The following is a 15,975-nucleotide window of genomic DNA, read 5'->3' as shown; positions in this document are numbered from 1 at the left end:
TTAATAAGTAGGCTGGTTTCTGGGTGGAGTCTTTCCAGGCATGCACAGTCTTCTACTCGGGGGTCTTCTCCTCAAGCCTTCATCCCTCTGGTGGTCACCATGGATATCTTCCTTGATTTGACCTCTTCAATTTTCTTTGTCAGGTGACCTGAATTCTTCAAGCTTGCAAAACCCTGGCTTTGGGCCTTCTGTATCTTATTCAAATGTCTAGTTTACCTAATTTATTACCATGTGTGTACTACTCCTCTCTATAATAAGTCCTTTGGTCCAGTGAGCAGAACAGAACATGGTATTAACCAGTGCTCCTGAAATGTTCTTCTAGCAACACAGGTATTGGGGTTTCTTAGCAGGCCAAGATATCTCAGTTAACTCTTTTAGGCCTGGCTCTTGTTGCAGTGGCTGTGCTGATTTCCAGAGGCTTCTGGCTTCCCAGGCAAAGCCAAGGCAAGAGCAGGTGGGAAGGGGCTGCGCTGCTGCTGCTCCTGCCCGAGAGCCCCGGCTGGGCCGGGGACGGAGCCCACGGTGCTGCAGCTCTGCCTCCTCCAGAGCCGGGGGGCTTTGGAACCAGGAATGACAGGGGGGAACAAAGGGGGCTGGGGGGCTGCACTGATGGTCACACTCGGGCCACCGTCAGCAGAGAGCTTCAGCCCCCCCAAATTAAAGCAGAGGGAAATGGTGCAAACTGTTTCATTTCAACCTTTCTTTACTCATTGCTATAAAATGACCCAACTAAAAGGAGGACAAGCAGGCCCTGATCCCTTCTCCTTTGGGAGAATCCCCACATCTGGTGCTGTGAGGGGCTGTAAAGGGCCACGAGGGGCTGTGAGGGGCCATGAGGGGCTGTGAGGGGCTGTGAGAGCTATGAGGGGCTGTGAGGGGCTGTGAGAGCTATGAGGGGCTGTGAGGGGTTGTGAGGGGCTGTAAGGGACCATAAGGGGCTGTGAGAGCCTGTGAGGGACCATGAGGGGCTGTGAGGGGCTGTAAGGGGCTGTGAGGGGCCATGAAGCACTGTTGTTGCCTAAAACCAGCTCTTAAAGAAACCTCTAAGACTCGATTTGTGAGTTTTAGTAGGCAGGCAATTCTATTACAACACACTGCATGATTTCAGCAAACCAGGTGCCCTGGGAATCAGTTCACCAAAGTGAACACAGAGGTATATTCACTCCTGCTGCTATGTCAGCATTACATGGTTATCCATTTTTTGTTCCCTGCATTCCTGTTTCATATTCATGGCATTCACACACACAGCAGACCTGCAGCTCCCAAAATTTATTAAGATATATACATATCCTTGTAAGGTCTCTGAGGGGTTTCATCAAGTGTCTTTGGTGGTCTTCTCTGTTTGGAGTCCCCAAAAATCCAGGTGACTGCCTTATGAACTTCTTTGAGACAGTATTCTTGGTTATATATACACCTGTTGCTTCAGCTCCCTTCTTCATTGTTCTCTCACCGTGCTTGGCTGATTTCTGTAAACTGCACACGGTAATTTTCTATGACACATTTTGTTGCAAAGACTATTAGTTCTTGTTACATCTCTACACCCCAATATCAAACTGCTCAGGTCTTACACATGGGTGCAGAAGGAGAGCGTGGAAGTTGAAAGAGAGCAGCTCAGAAAAGTCGTTCTCCCTGGCAGTGCTGCTGTGGTGGAACTCCTTTTCTCTCTGCAACTGTATAGATGGAATGTTCTGGTGCCATTTACAGATGGAATGAAGATTATGGACTCCTGACTTGGTGGACAGAAATCACTTTATTATCCATCACTCAGGGTTTTTATATCATTCACATTTACCTGGGAGTGGTTAAGCAAGTCACACATCCATCACTTACTCAGGCCGGCCTGTTAACACAGCACACACACAGACCTTGGAGTTTTAAGGAACTCCTTTACACACCCACATATGGTAAGAATGCAAACAGAATAGCTGAGCTCATTTCTGGGCAGTAAATCACAGCCTAGAGAAAACAACACAAGGTCATCTTAGACTTTTCTCAGGGCTTTCACTTCTTGATTCTCATGCTGGCTGTCACGTCTGCACACAGGGACAGTCCCTGCTACTTCAAAGGATTTTTCAATGAAGGATTTCAACCAAAAATTTTCTGCAAGAGAATTAGGTTTTTTGAAATGCATACATTACAATTCCTCATCTAGGCAGTATCAGAATCAAATTCAATAGTAGACAATGAATTAGAAAGGGTAAGAAGAATAACATTTTTTTTTGGAGAAAACAATATTACAAGAAAAAAGAGAACAACTCCCACAAATTATTGCCATAAAAAACCTGAGAAGAAAGGCTGGGCCATCCATTCTGAATGTTATGGAGCAGAAAACAGAAACATTTTTGCTTCTGAAAAACATCAAGTCATCATTTTCCTCAGAGCGTCCCTGAGCTCCTGGTTCCTGAGGCTGTAGATGAGGGGGTTCAGTGCTGGAGGCACCACCGAGTACAGAACTGCAACCACCAGGTCCAGGGATGGGGAGGAGATGGAGGGGGGCTTCAGGTAGGCAAATGTGGCAGTGCTGACAAACAGGGAGACCACAGCCAGGTGAGGGAGGCAGGTGGAAAAGGCTTTGTGCCGTCCCTGCTGAGAGGGGATCCTCAGCACAGCCCTGAAGATCTGCACATAGGAGAAAACAATGAAAATGAAACAACCAACTGATGAACTGGCAGTAATCACAAGAATGCCAGTTTCCCTGAGGTAGCCTGAGTGAGAGCAGGAGAGCTTGAGGATGGCAGGGATTTCACAGAAGAACTGGCCCAGGGCATTGCCCTGGCACAGGGGCAGGGAAAATGCATTGGCTGTGTGCAGCAGAGCATTGAGAAATGCAGTGGCCCAGGCAGCTGCTGCCATGTGGGCACAAGCTCTGCTGCCCAGGAGGGTCCCGTAGTGCAGGGGTTTGCAGATGGCAACGTAGCGGTCGTAGCACATGATGGTGAGGAGGAAATACTCTGCTGAGACGAAGAACAGAAACAAAAAGGCCTGTGCAGCACATCCCATGTAGGAGATGGTTGTGGTGTTATGGAGGGAATTGTGCATGGCTTTGGGGACAGTGGTGCAGATGCAGCCCAGGTCTGTGAGGGAGAGGTTGAGCAGGAAGAAGCCCATGGGGGTGTGCAGGTGGTGGTCACAGGCTACGGCGCTGAGGATGAGGCCGTTGGCCAGGAGGGCAGCCAGGGAGATGGCCAGGAAGAGCCAGAAGTGCAGGAGCTGCAGCTCCCTCCTGTCTGCAAATGCCAGGAGGAGGAACTGGGTGAGGGAGCTGCTGTTGGACATTTGCTGCTTCTTAGCACGGGGTCTGCTCAGCAAAGGAAGCCACAAGGAAAAGTTTGGACAGACACCTCTGACAATATCACTCCAGATTTCAATACAATTAATTTAAGGATTAAATCATTTTTTTCTCTCTAATAGTTGCTGGCAGAGGGCTGTGTGTGGCAGGAGCTCTTGCCATGTGCTGCCAAGCATTTCAACGTGTTTCCAGGCCAGCACTGCAGTTGTGCTGGACACAGCAGGACAGGAACCCTCCTGCAGAGAAGCCAAGGGCTGGGACAGGAGAGGGCCCACCCCCAAGGGAAGGCTCAGCCCTGCCCAGGATCCTACCCAGGCAAAGCTGGGCCTTGCTGGGGGCAGCACCAAACCCAGCAGCACAGACCCAGCAGAGAGGGCAGGGTCCCGCAGGGAGATGTTCTCCAGGCAGAGGCAGCTCCTTGCCCAGCACACAGTGCCCAGCAGAGCAGCAGGGAAGGGCCCCCAGAGCTGCCTGAACGCCCCCTCCCCCAGGCCTTGGGGGCACTTGCCCCCCACTCCCTGCCCAGGGCTCTGCTGCCTGGAGCTGTCCCTGCCAGCAGCTGCTTCCCTGGGCCCAGGGCTGGGTCCTGCCAGTGCTGCCAGAGCCCATCCCAGCCCTGGGGGCTCAGCTCTGCCCTGCAGAGCCCTCCCAGCAGCACAGGGCACTGCCCAGGGGAATCCCTGGCTGGGCAGGCTCTGATGGCAATGCCAGAGCAACCCTGGGGAGGCTGGAAAAGTGACACTGATGCCTCTATAAGACAGTTTTGATGACTGATACTGTCAGGTTCAATCCCCTCTAACCTAACAGAGTTCAAGTTTCAGTGTCTCCTCCTGCGCTGAGAGATTCATTTCTCTGTCGCAGTCAGCACCCAGACAACCCAGAGTATAACACTGAAAGAACTGGTTCATTCTCTTGAAGGTACCCCCTGTCTGTCTGTGCCTCTTGCAAATACCTTCTGGGAAATTTCCTGCTTTGATCTGGAACTGTGACCAGCCCTCATCCCTGCAGCACACTGGAGATCAGAAGGACAATGCCCTGCTCTGCCCTGCCAGGAGTTGTTCCTTCCCCACAGCCCTTCTCCCCCAGCCCCGTGGCAGCTCCTTGGCCGGGCTGAGAGCTGACCCTGGAAGGCAGCAGAGTCCCTGCCCAGCACACGGAGCCCTGGGGGCAGGACCCTGCTCTGCACCACAGCCTTGGGCACCCCTGGCTGCACCCCCACCTTCCCACCCCACAGCCAGCCCTGGCACAGGGAACCTTCTTGCCCTGGGCCTCTGAGGGGGCAGCAGCAAGTCCTGCTCTGCAGCAGCTTCTCCTGCTGCACCCCAGCAAATCCAGCAGAGCCATCCTGACAGCTCCTGCCACTGCTGCCATTTGGCAGCTGGGAGAGGCACTTGCAGGAACTCACCTGCACTGCTCTGCAGCCAGAGCCTGACCATGGCAAAGGGCTGGCAAGGTTCCTGCCCTGAGCAGCTCTGCCCTGTCCTCCCACCCCAGGATCCCTTGAACCTCCTGCTCCCTTCTCCTCTCTGCCCTTGCTGCCTGCAGCTCCTGCCCTGCTCTGCCATGTGGCCACTTCCCCTGCACTGCAGCAACTGGGAGTGTCCTGCTGAAAGATCATAGAAGCTGTGGGATGTGGCAGCTTTAGGAGATGCCTCCAGGAGGGCAAGTTGAACTTTCCTACAACCAGAGAATTCTTCCTTCAAATCCTGGGAAGGTTTCTCCTGTAGTGAGAGCTCAGTCACCTCCCAGCCCAGGCTGCCTCTCATCTCTCTGCCTTCTCTCCTGTGCCCTGGGTGCTGCAGGCAGTGCCCTCAGCCCTGCTGGGCTGTGCAGAGGAGCTGCTCACCAGCAGAGCTGTCTCTTTGAAGCTCTTCTTGCTTGCCAGGAGCTCCCTGTGTGCCAGGAGTTCCGCTCAGCTCAGCAGCACAGCAACAGCTCCAGGTCTTTAATGACCCCCAGAGGGGGTTTGTGTTGTTTATGTGAAACTCAGTCCCTGAGAGGAAGTTCAAACAACTTTTCAAGAACTCAAAATGAGTTTGAAATACTGAAGTTTCTTGTACTGTTACTGGGTCTCAATGAGGGACACGACTGTGAAAGTGTCCCCAGATTCAAGTTGGAACAGAAAATTGCAGACAGTGATGACAAGAATGGACAAGCAAGGGAAAGGGGGCTCTGATGCTGAGGAAACCTGGATGTATTTCATTAATCCAATGGGCCAAGCCCTGACCCCCAGCCCCTGGGAAGGCAGATCCTGTCCCTGCCTCATTCCTCAGGGCTCTTCCTGGGGCACTGGGATGTGGGATGTGCAATGCCAAGGGCAGGACCATGGGGTGGCACCTGCCAGGCTACTGAGCAGGGACAAGGAGGCCATGAGGCCCCAGGGCTGCAAGGGGCACTCCCCTCCTCCTGGCATCAGGGGCACAGACAGCAGCCCTGGCCAAAGGCCTGCAGAAGGTGGCTGTGTCAGGGCCTTTCAGCTTCTCCCCATGCCTGTCTCCTCTCCAGCCCAGGCTGTCCTACGGTGTCCATGCCCTGCCCCTTTCCCTGCAGGCTGTCGTCATCCCCCCGGTTGCCCCACCTGGCTGGCACCTTCCTGCACTGACATCTCTGCGTCCTCCCTGGCTCTTCCTGCACACACAAAGCCTTGGGCTCATCCAGACTCCTCCTGGGTGACGTGTTCCAGCACAGCGTTTTCCATGGAGTGAAATTCCTTTTTCCTCATGTCCACTCAGGACCTCCCCAGCTGCACTTGCCATTAATTCTTTCTTTCTCATGCTCTTTTCTGCTCTGACAAAAGGATCCACCATCTCTAAATCCTCCCTTCAAGCCCTCTCAGGGCTGTCCTGTAGTGTCCTCAGTCTCCACACCACTGAGGCCACAGCTCCTTAGCCCCTCTCTAGTGCTCATGTGCTTGAGACCTTTAAAGCCCATCTTGGGAGATCTCTGGGCACTCACTAATGTTTTTGCAGATGAAAATGTCGTGCTCATAGTCTGAGTAAACCACAGGGATACTTTTTACCAAGGCCTGTAGTGGCAGAACATGGGGCAGTGGCTTTGAACTGAAAGAGAAGAGTTTTATATTGGATAATAAGAGGAAAGATTTAACAATAAGTGCGGCAAGAACTGGAACAGGTTTCCAGAGAACTGGATGTCCCAACCCTGCATTTGTCCAAGGTCAGGGAGTGTGAATAACCTCAATTAGTAAAAGATACCATTCTCCTTGTCCAGGGACTTGGACCAGATGACATTTTAGCTCCCTCCCAAGCCAAATCATTCTGTCATTTTTTGAGTTTTAAGTCCCAGACTCCTTCTCCAAAGAATTTCTATGTCAAGGACATGAATTGCCATGTTTTTGGAGAATCCCTTCTAAGTGCAAAAGGTAAAAAATTAACTGAAAGGAAGTTCCAAGGTATCTGTATGAAACTTTAAGCAAGTGGGTCAATGGCAGAACCTCTCAGGGTGACCTTGCAGCTGAGGATGGGGGATTCAGACTCGGGGTCTGAGACTCATGATGGGCAGCCAGAAAGGGGTTTTGGGGACTGGGCAAGACTTATGATGGAAAGAACCTAGGAAAGAACCAAAGAAAGGGTGGGACCCCAGTGGTTTCTGGAGGAACAAGCATGATGAAAGAGAGAGAAAAGACACTGAAGAAGCTGGTCCTGTTAAACAGGAGGCTGGTCAAGACACGTCCCTGGCTGTGCCCTGCACTGATCCCCACAGCCTGTCCCCTTTTCTTAAGAACTCCATTGCCAAGAAGTTTCTGTGAGGAGGGACCTCTCTGCTCCTGGCACAGATTGTGGCTCAAGTTGCAGCCACTGCAGCAGGAACCACAAATAGTCAGGTCTTGTGTTCTCTGGGGGGCCAGACTCTGCCCAGACTGGGGTGTGTGTGCGTTGGAAGCACAGAAGAGTGAAGCAAATGCAAAGCTAAACACCCAATGTAGCCTGACTTTGTCCCTAAGTGGGGGCTGAGAATTGGACACAACATGTGCAGGGACAGATGGAGGGGTTTGTCCCCCTGGCCCTGCCCAGAAGGGACACCTTTCAGGAAGGGTTGTGGCCTTGGCTGTGCTGAGGGTTGCTCCGGGCAGTGCAGCTTGGGATTGCAGTGGCACTGTCAGGGCTCTGCAGAGCTCCTGGCAGTTCCTGCATTTGTCCCCAGCAATGCCAGAGAACTGCAGGGGTTGCAGTCAGTCACTTGTGCTCTTTGGGACCCCGACTGGCTCTGCTGAATGGGAGCAGGCCTGGAGTTCCCAGACTGTTCCTACATCCAGGGTCGGGCCTGCAGTGACGTTTGTGCAGCATTCAATTGGTGCAGTGGCAGGATGGCCATGGATCCATTCCTGCAGAAACACAATGGGGCTCCATCCCAGGTAGGGATAGAATGGGCCCACAAATGTTGGAAGGATAACAACAAGGGAGTTTTGGCCCTGTGGAACCCCATGGAACCAAAGGAACCCTGGGACATGGCAGAACCTCATGGAATAAAGGGGACATTGTGACCCTGCAGCACCTCATGGAACCAAAGGGAGTCTGGGACGTGGCAGGGCCTGATGGAAACAAAGGAACCTCCTGGGAACAAAGAGACCCTGGGACACTGCCAAAACTCAGGGAGACAAGGGAACCCCAGGACACTGTGGAATCTCCTGGAATCCAGGGGCCATTGGAATACACTGGGGCCTCCTGGAACCAAAGGGAACATGGGACACTGCGGAACCTCATGGAATCAAAAGGACCCCGGGACTTTGTGGAATATCAGGGAATCAAGGGACCAGTGTGACATCCCAGAACCTTTTGGAACCAAAGGGAACCAATGAGACACTGAGAAATCTCATGGAATCAAGGGTCCATTGTGACACTGTGGAACCTCACAGAATCAGGGGGCTATTATGATTCCGCAAGGCCTTCTGGAGTCAAAGGGAACATTGTGACACTGGGGAACCTCATGGAATCAAGGGTCCATTGTGACAGTGGGGAAAATGATGGAATCAGTGGGCCATTGTCACACTGCAGGGCCTTAGGGAGCCAAAGAACACTGGGAAACAGTGCAACCTCATGGAATCAAGGAGCCATTGTCCCACTGCTGATTTCAAGGACTAAGGGATCCAATCTTTGCCTCAGATTTTGTCAACAAATTAAATTTAAGGAATTACAGAAATGAGATTTAACCACTTTTGTCCCACTGGTTTTAATGACTGGCAAAATGAGAATATTTGTATAAAATGAATCATTTATTTTTACAAATGATCAGACCAATGACCTTAATCAGAATTATTTACTACACAATACAAAGGCTAAAACTGCTAGTTGTACAGTATAAGATAGGATAGTGCACTATAATGAAGCAGTTATTGAAACAATTATATTAAAGCTAGCCAAAAGAAAAAAATATTACATAGAGATCTGATGTAACTCACCCAGACCAACGGTCGTGGGGAAATTTCTTCTACTCAACCTTGAGGAGTGTCCTTGGAGGGCGTCCCCACCCAAGGCAGGAATCTCCACATATCTACCCCAAGAAGGGCTGGGTTAGAAGAACCTGCCTGGATGAAAGGGGACTGGACTTCTCCAGTAGGAAGGGATTGACTGCTTCTCACAAATGGACAGGCCAGTTATCAACTTCTCTGTCCCATCCAACTTCCAAAAGCAGGATGTGTGTTTGGAGTTGGGTGAACCAGGTTGGTTTGGGCATCATCCAACACCAAAACCATTCCCATGGTGCCACTGGTAATTCTCGGATCTCACAGACAGCTTGCATGAGAGCTGGCACTGTTGGCATTGTCTGATGGGATTTTAGGCCTTATCAGGGTAGGCCCTCCTGCCACCCGAGTAGAGAGGTTGGCTGTGAAAGTCCATCCTGGAGATGCACAGGGAGCCAAGAGTTGGGCTCCTGAGTGACATCCAGCAATGGACAGGGGGATGGGACTGAGCAGATGAAAGTGTCTCAGGTAGAGCTGGACTGGCAACACAAGGGGGAATTATTCCTGACTCACTGGGCCCAGGACACCTCAGGTCCTCAGGGAAGAAGTGCAACATCCAGCTGGGCCTGTGATCCAAGGGTGCATTTAACCATGGACACCAACTGCCAGGTTCTCCAGAACTGGGAAACATGTGCTGCCATCAAAGAGGCCAAGAGGGTAAAGCCCCTGTGGGGTGGGGGATGATGGCTGAGATAGAGATGTGGGCAGGCCTGGCAGATTGATCCCAGCACACTCCCCAAACCCACCCAGGCAAGCTCTACGTGCTGACCATGGTGGACACAACCCCTGGATGGGAGGAGACACCCCCTGTGCCTCCCAGCACTGCCCAGAACACCATCCTGGGCCTGGAAAAGCAAGTCCTGTGGAGACACGGCCCTCCAGAAACACTGGAGTTGGACAGCAGAGAACTTGGACCAGAGAGCTTGGCATGGAGTGGGTGGATCATATTCCCTGTCAGGCACCAGCCTCTGGGAAAGCTGAATGGCAGAGTGGACTGTTCCAAACCACCTTGAAAGCAATGGGCAGTGGGACCCTCACACCTTGGGATCTGCATTTAGCAAAAGCCACCTAGTTAGTTAATCCTGTAATCTCAAGAGAAAAAACTCCAGGCCAATTCAGTGTCTAAGATCAGCTCAAAAGAGCAGGTCCTTTAATCAGGCCCACAGGCCCAGGGGAACACACACGACGCGCCCTCCCAGGCAATGGTTCTGCAGTTTTAGAAGATGGTCCATCCAATGCCAGAACTCTCCACCCCCCAGTTCTGCCCAGTTCTGCCCCCAACATGCCCCTTGGGGAATTGGGTTTGGGATTTTTGGGGCCCCTTCTTCCTCCTCTTTCTCTTCTTCACAGCACGTACAGTCCTTGGAGCGCCTCCAAAATTCTGGGCTTGAAGGTTGCTTTGTCTCTTGTGGGATCTTGTTGTCCAGGCCTAGGCTGTGATGTTGTTCAATAGAGATGTTTTTCTACAATTCTACCTTGCAAAGAAGTCTAAACAGGCTAAAGGAATTTAGAAAATTTGATGTCAAATGGGGTAATAAGGTTAGGTCTGTGTAAACTACTATGCTAAAGGATGGCATAAAATACAGCTGCAGGACTTTTGCATTAGACCTCTGATGGCCCATCAAAGCCCATCCCTCCCTCGACAAATCTTGAAAGGCAGGAAAAACCCTTTTCCCAGGCCCCTCACGGGAACTCTGCGCAGGCCCAGGAGATGTTGGGGGTTCGAGCATTGCCCGGGTCACCATCCATGGATATAATAACTCATAACTTCTTGGAGTGTGGGGGCTTCCCTCCCCCATCCCCAACAGATCAAGGCCACCACTTCAACTGACAGACATTGGAGCTGCAACTCCCAAGTTCCATCGCTGGACCCTGTGGGCGGTGACTACAGACATCTTTCCACTCTCAGCTTTGCTTTCCTTTACTCTCCCTCACCCTTATCCTGTCTTTCCTTTCTCTCCCTTATGCATTTTCCCTAAAGGTTCTCTTTATGCCATATTGCTGTAGATGAGAGATAGAGATGATAACACCCAAAATGGCAACATACCTGTTTACCTTTGAAACAAAATTGTTCTGAAATAAACCCTACATATATATGTTTTCAAACACCGATTATTCAGTGTCGTTTCACTCTAATCCACCCCAAGGGATTTATTAATAAGAACCTGGTTACCCCCCCCTTTCTGGGTGGGTAGTAACAGACCCCTTGTAGCAGGATGTTCTACCTGGAAAAGAATCTGATGGGAGAATGCAAGCACTGCAAGCTCTCTGTGGGGAGTTACTGCTGGTGCCAAGGGGTTGGTTTAGTGTTGAATTGTGCCAAACCCAGCCTGGTTCCCCAACCTTCCAACACACATCCTGCTTTTGGAAGCAGAGTTTGACAGATCAGCTGCTCACTGGCCTGGGAATTTGTGACTGAGATCCATCAGTGACAAAGCATAAAAGCCCAAGGCCAACTTTCCTAGAGCAGATTCTTCCAAAGACTTTCTTGAACTCTGTGTGGAGCTTCTGCTGTGAAGCAGGGACAGCTCTTGATGGTCACTGCCCAGGGGGTAAAAGAAAGAGAGAGATCTGCCTTGATTTATTTCTCTCAGACCCCGCCGGGCCCTCCCCGCTTCCTGCCGGGATCGGACACCGCCGGCGGCCCCGGCCCTGCTGGGCTCCATCAGCCTGAGCAATTGCTGCCAAGGAGGGGCCGGGGGCTTCCTCTTGGCCTTCGTCTCCCTGGCGCTGGGGCTCGGCTTCTACCTGTGCCAGAAGGTGAGGGGGGTCCCAGGGGGTCGTGTGTCCCCCCAGAGCGTCTGTGCCCCCCCGGGGACCCCCCACCCCGCTGTCACCCCCTTTTCTCTCCCCACAGAGCTCCTGAGCCGGCGGCGGCCGCAGCCCCTCCCCGGGACCTCGGGCCCAGCCTGGACCCCTCCTGTCCCTGTGAGGATTTTGGGGGGTCGTGTGTCCCACCATCCCTGCTTTTATTCTGACACCACCCAGCTGCTCCCAGTGATGCCAGTAAAGCTTCCCAGTTCTCCCCAGTCCCGGTTATTGGGGGGCAGTGGGGAAATGGCGTGGGGGAATCCCAAGGGTTGGAGCTGAGTCTGGGGAGGCAGAACTGGCCCTGGGATGGATCGGGAATGGAGACCCCCCTGTGTTTCTCCGTGTCATCCCGCTCTGGAGGGGTTTAGGAGGGCACCTGCCCCTCAATGGGCACCCAGCTCATCCCAAAAGGTGCTGGGAACCCCCCTGCACTTCCCCAAAGCACCTCAAGAACCCCCAAACATACTCAAAGCCCAGCCAGGACCCCCTCAAACCCCTTTCCTTGGGGGACTTCTCTGGGCACTGGTGGTGCTGAGAGTCCCCCCGGCTGTGGGCGAGGAGCTCTCGGGTGAGCGGGGGGTGGGAAGGGGGAGGTCAGTGGGAAAAGGGGGGTCAGAGGGGATAAAGGGGTGGTGGGACCCCAAACTGAGTGGGAGGGGAGTGGGACCCCCCAAAAGTGGAGGAGGGAGGGGCACTGAGGTTTGGGGGATGATGGGAAATGGGTGGGAGAGGACAGAACAGTTGGGAAAGGGGAGGGTGGGACCCCCAAACTGAGCATGAGGGGGCTGGGGAGTGTAGGGATGATGCGGAAGGGGTGGGAAAGGAGGAAAAAAGTAGAGGTTGGGACCCAAAAAGTGATCCTAGGTGGGTTGTGGATTGAGGGGACCACGGAAGAGTGGGAGGAACAGGGAGAAGGGTGGAAAAGGGGTGGTAGTCCAATGATCCCATGAGGGTCTTTGGGCACGGGGGGATTGGCAAAGGGGACTGGCCCCCCTGAGCTCCAAACTTTCTGTGGGGTGCTGGGGGCTGCTGGATCCAATCTCAGCCTTGGGTCATGACAACAGTTTCAGTTTAGAGGAATTACAGAGGTGTGACTGAACCACTTTTGTTTCCCAAGTTTTAATGATGGAAAATCAGATTTATTGATAGAAATGAATTATTTAGGGTTACAAATGATAAGACAAAAGATCTTCTTTAGAATTATTTACTGCACAGTATACATACTGAAACTACCAGGAGTACAGGATAAGATAGGACAGTGCTCTACACTACAGGAATAGTTGAAGCAAATCTACTCAAGCTGGCACAAAAGCAATAATTCTTAATTAGAGATGGATGGAACTCCCCCAGACCAACGCTCATTGGGAGATCTCTGCTCTCAACCTCCAGGAGAGACCTGAAGGTCTCCCCGGCCAAGGCAGGAATCTCCACAGCACCAAGAAGGGTTCTGTTGGAAGAACGTGCTCCTGTGAAAGGGGACTGGCCCTTTGTGGTGGAAAGGGATGGAGTGACAGTCACTGGACTCCAGGGGTTGCTTCACCATCAGGGGGTTCATTCGGGGTGGAAGCAGCGGCTGAAGCTCTTCCTGCAGTCGGGGCACTGGTGGGGCTTCTCTTACTGGTGGGTCCGTTGGTGTCTGGTCAAGGTAGAGCTGTGGGGGAAGCTCTTCCCACACTCCCCACACTTGTAGGGCCTCTCCCCTGTGTGGATGCGCCGGTGGGTGATGAGGGTGGAGTTCTGACTGAAACCCTTCCCGCAGTCAGTGCAGCGGAAGGGCCTCTCATCCGTGTGCGTCCGCTGGTGCACAAGGAGATTCCAGCTGGTCTGAAACCTCTTCCCACATTCCCCACATGTGTATGGCTGTTCCCCAGTGTGGATGCGCTGGTGTCGGATCAGATGGGAGCTCTGTCTGAAGCTCTTTCCACATTCCCCACACGTGTAAGGACGTTCCCCAGTGTGGATGTGCTGGTGTTTTAGAAGGTTGGAGCTGTCACTGAAGTTCTTCCCACATTCCCCACACGTGTAAGGACGTTCCCCAGTGGGGATGTGCTGGTGGGTAAGTAGGCTGGTGATCCACCTAAAGCTCTTCCCACATTCCAAGCACTGGAAGGGTTTCTCCCTGCTGGGAGGCTGATCAGGGACCACCAGCTCAGAGCTCCCACTCAAACTCCGGCCGCCTTCCCAGCACAGGCTGGCTCTTTCCTCCTCAGAGCACCCTGGGCTGGCTTTGGAGCCCCTCCTGCGGGGGGATCTCCGGCCCTTTTCCTCCCCGCTGCCTTCCTGCGCCGGGGAGCCCTTCAAAACGGCCTCTCCCACCAGGGTCTCACGGGGGGATTTGTCCTCCGCGCTCTCCGTCCTCAGCTCGGGGCCTGGGGCAGGAAGCAAGAAGGACAGGCAGGGGATTTGCCTCTGGCCCACAGGGAAGGCCAAGGACATCCCCCCAACTCCGGCCCCGGCAGGACGGCGGCGCCAGCGGGGTTGTCCTGCAGCCGGGGCCATGCTGGGCTGACAGAGCCAGCACAACACCCGCCCAAAGGGACACTGACTTCCTCCTCACCTGCCTGGGGGGCCCAAGGCATCTTCCTCTTCCTCGCAGCCTCCTCCTCCATCCGCCCAAGCTTTGGGAAGGACAAATCCTGATGGGGGGAAAACAAGGGCTGAGCGTGTTGGCTTGGGGGTTCCTCCTGCCCAAGTCCATCTCTAGAAGTCACCGGACATCCTGTGTCCATAAAAACCTCCAAAACACCACGATTCAGCCCAGAAAACCCCAAATCATCGAGATCAGGCAAAAGCAATAGTGAGAAGACTCCGGCCCCCCCAAACTGAAAAAAGTTGAGATTCACCTAAAAAATACTCCAAAATATGAAGATTAGCCCAAAAACTTTCTCCTAAGATTTCCCCTTCTCTGGTTTCCCCCCTCTAGGGTTCAGAGAGTCTCCCCTCTCTGGGATGCTGGGGGTTCTACCTAGAGATGCTGGGAGTGTTGGGGGTCTCAAGGCTCCCTTCTCCTCTGATTCTCGCCTTCGGGATGCTGCATTCCCGGAAATTCCCCCTCTCCAGGTTCTCCATTTTGTTGTCCTAGGGGATCCCAGGGGTCCCCACTGTCCAGGCTTCCCCTTCTCCGTGCCCCCCCTCATCAGGCTCTCAGGGTTCTCGAAGCTCCTCCCTCTGTCCAGCCTCCCTCGCTCTCCAGGGATCAAGGCATGGGGACACCGAGGCACCCCCAAGGCAACCCCGCTCTCCCCACTCCCCTCAGCCCCCCCTTCCCACCCCTTTCCCATCAGCCCCCAAACCCCGGCTCCCCCCAGCTCCCTTTGGGGGTGACCCACCCGCTCTTTTCCCTTCTCTCTGTACAAAATTGCTTCCCAATATCCAACCTAAACCTCCCCTGGCACAGCTCCAGACCCAGCCCTCTTGTCCTACTGCTGCTTCCTGGCAGAACAGCCCCAGCCCCACCTGGCTCCAACCTCCTGGCAGGGACTTGCAGACAGTCAGGAGGTCTCCCCTGAGCCTCCTCTTCTCCAGCCTCAACACCCCCAGCTCCCTCAGCCTCTCCTCACACCACTTGTGCTCCACTCCCTTCCCCAGCCTCGCTGCTCTTCTCTGCACCTGCTCCAGCCCCTCCAGGGCCTTCCTCAGCTCAGGGGCCCAGAGCTGGACACAGTACTCCAGGGGTGGCCTCACCAGCGCTCACTCCAGCCCAACAATCCCTTCCCTGCTCCTGCTGACACACTCTTCCTCACACAGGTCCCTGGTTCTGCAGCAGCTGCAGATGCTCAAGGGGCAGCAGGACCAAGTCAGGGGCCTGGGGGGAGTCTGGGAGGCTTTGGGGTACGGGAGGGTCTTGGGGGAGCTGGGGAGGGGCTTTGGGGATTGGGGGTACAAACCAGCACAGACCAGTACAGACCAGTACAGACCAGTACCTCCTCACTGCTCCCCAAATCTCTCCTGGAGCTGGGTCACCTTGTCCTGGGACACCTGAGCCCCCCACCCAGTGCCCTCCCAGTACAGCCCAGTGCCCCCAGTACAGCCCACTGTGTTCCTGTCCCCCCCCCTTTGAGTCCAAAGTAAAGGGAGAAGGGAAAAAACCTGTTGGTGGGAGAGCTGTTGCAGTCTGGTCAAAAGTGGTGATTGCAGTCCAGTTGAGGGTGGTGGTCTCAGTCTGGTTGAGAGCGATGAGCTGCAGTCTTCCTCTCCTCTGGATCCCACGACTGGTAGAAAAGTTCTGAAACTCCAGGTTTATATATTCTCCAGTTCAGGCAGAAATGGTCAATCCTTACCTCAGAGCGGGGAATTCCATAAAAGGAATGGTCAATCCTTCCCTCAGAGCAGGGAATTCCATAAAAGGAATGGTCAATCCTTCCCTCAGAGTGGGGAATTCCATAAAAGGGTATGA

General features: G+C 53.5%; 1 pseudogene; it reads right to left on the bottom strand.

The window, feature by feature from the left end:
* LOC127463453 (zinc finger protein 91-like) overlaps positions 1-15,975 on the bottom strand; it is a 307,626-nt pseudogene that overhangs the window by 275,615 nt on the left and 16,036 nt on the right.

The sequence above is a fragment of the Manacus candei genome, unplaced genomic scaffold (genome assembly GCF_025592945.1).
Source record: "Manacus candei isolate 608988 ecotype Guabito, Panama unplaced genomic scaffold, ASM2559294v1 h1tg000161l, whole genome shotgun sequence".
NCBI lineage: Eukaryota > Metazoa > Chordata > Aves > Passeriformes > Pipridae > Manacus > Manacus candei.
This window is presented reverse-complemented; position numbering and strand designations above follow the sequence as displayed.